This window comes from Pipistrellus hanaki (genome assembly GCF_964339955.1).
Source record: "Pipistrellus hanaki genome assembly, chromosome: 2".
NCBI classification, from domain to species: domain Eukaryota; kingdom Metazoa; phylum Chordata; class Mammalia; order Chiroptera; family Vespertilionidae; genus Pipistrellus; species Pipistrellus hanaki.
This window is the reverse complement of record NC_140504.1, coordinates 1,263,916-1,266,315: the sequence shown is the minus strand read 5'-3', so window position 1 is coordinate 1,266,315 and position 2,400 is coordinate 1,263,916.

Here is a 2,400-nt window from a genome sequence, read left to right as displayed (position 1 = left end):
GGCATGTACCTTTGTTGCGGGCATATCTCCAGTAGGGGGCGTGCAGGAGACAGCTGATTGATGTTTCTATCTCCCTCTCTGTAAAAAATCGATAACATATATTTTTTTAAAAAGCAAAACTGATTCTCTAAAAAGAGAAATGGACTTACAACTCTAGTCCTAGCTTTGCCATTTAACAACTTAAATGAGTTACTTATAAGATGCAAACATCAAAATGAGATTTGTGCTGGCAGCTCTGTGAAATGCTAAGCGCCCTGCAGGTCTGAGTGTGTGGTAAGCGGCACAGGTGCTTTCCAATGCCGGGCTGAAGATGCTGACTAGGAGAGAAAACACCTGTAGGAACTTGTATGCTGTTTGCCTGTAAGGAAATCCCTCTGCAGCAGCAGGTAAAGCTTTAAAGAAAGAAGGCACGTTATTATGTTGTCTATCACTCAGGAGCTCCCAACAGCGAGGACCTAGTTGGCTTTTTCTAGGAGGCATAGTCACTAAAAAAAAATGCTGCTTTTTTGGCACGGTGCCAAGTGGTTTCTATCATGGCAGCTGGCACAAAAACTCTGAGTCTGGTGCAACTGTTTCATCACATGGGAAGTGGGCAAACAGCACCTTTGCCTCCAAGGCTGCTGGAAGGACTGCTGGACTATATTTCAAAGCTCGTGGCACCATGTCTGGCAAAAACGAAGTGACTGGTGCTCCCATCTTACAGACAAACAGGCGCAGAGAAAAGCAAATGAAAGAAAGAGGATTTTAAACCCAGGTCTGACTTCCAAGCTTCTTTTTCTTCCCCTGTTTTTTTTTTTTTTTTTAATATATTTTATTGATTTTTTTACAGAGAGGAAGGGAGAGTGACAGAGAGTTAGAAACATCGATGAGAGAGGAACATGAATCAGCTGCCTCCTGTACACCCCCCACTGGGGATGTGCCGGTAACCAAGGTACATGCCCTTGACCAGAATCGAACCTGGGACTTTTCAGTCCCAAGGCTGACGCTCTATCCTCTGAGCCAAACTGGCCAGGGCTCTTTTCTTGTTTAAACTACTTGCCCATAGTAAGTCCCCATTTAAAGCCAGGAGACCCCTGTTTTGACTTTGCCCTGGACTGTCCTCAGCCTGTCCCAATGCCTGGCTGAGGGAGCAGCCCACTAAGTACTTGTGAGCTGATGGTGGCTGGGCATCCAGCCGGGTTTGGCTACACCTTTCTGGACTTGGTAGATCTGTGTGGTGTCTGCACAGCGGTCCCCATCTGCAGGCCCCGAAGAGGCTGTTCTGGGAAATGACTCGTCTCCCTCCCCAAAACAGTGACTAAGGCCAAGAGTCCCAGCCCTGGCCAGGTAGCCAGCTGGTTAGAGCATCTGTCCCCATTCGCCAAAGTTGTGGGTTGGATCCTGGTCAGGGTACATACAAGAAGCAACCAATGAATGCGTAAATAAGTGGGACTGAAGCAGAGTGACCTCCATCTTGTATAAAAAACTGCTGTTTGAAGCTCCCTGCTATTGTTAGATAGTCCCTAGTCCTGTACACTCTGTCATTATAAGCTCTGTCACCTTAAGACAGTCTGCCATTCTGTAAAATAACTTTGTTTTTAGTTCAAATAACAGAAAAAGATAAACAACTCTCTGACCTTGCAAGCTAGCCATCCAATGTAATAAGACTAAAATAGACTTAATACTGATAATAATTCCCATATTCTTATGCCAAGTACTAACTCATTATGTATTCAAGGTTACCCGGTCTGTAACAGTAACCCACACAGAGCCCTTTGTCACATCTGCAAACAAAGAGGCTCGAAAAGTATAAATTCGGAGACTTCCTCTATTTCAGGGCTGAGAGATTTGGAGGAAACACCTCCCTCTGGGCCTCGAGCAATAAATGACTCCTAATTAATTGGCTCGTGAAGGCAGCTTGTATCTCATTCGATGATTGACAATACAACAGAACAGCAAACCCATGTCTCTCTCTCAAAATCAATAACTTAAAAAAATACTTCAAGCCTGGCTTCCGTGTCTCCGCAGCTGAGCCTCGCCCTATGAACCAGGGAGGTTGGGGTTCGCCTCCCAGCATGCCTGGGTTGCGGCTTGAGCTCTGATAAAGCAGGAGGCAGCCCATCAGTGAGTCTTTAATCATTGATGCCTCCCTTTCTCCTCTCCCCTCCACTCTGAAATCAATGCCCCCACCACCAACCCCCCAAAAAAAGTCTTCAAGGGTTCCAACCTACGCTCTGCACCCTCTGCACGAGTCCTGCGCACCTCCGCCTATTCCATCTCCGCGGCACCCACAGCTCCGCTACACCCCGCTCCCTCCCCACCAAGCGCACAGGAGGCGGAGGCGCAGGCGCACTGCGGCGACCAGGGCGCGTCGCACTTCCCCGCGAACTACAACTCCCACAATCCCAATCGGCCGGACCA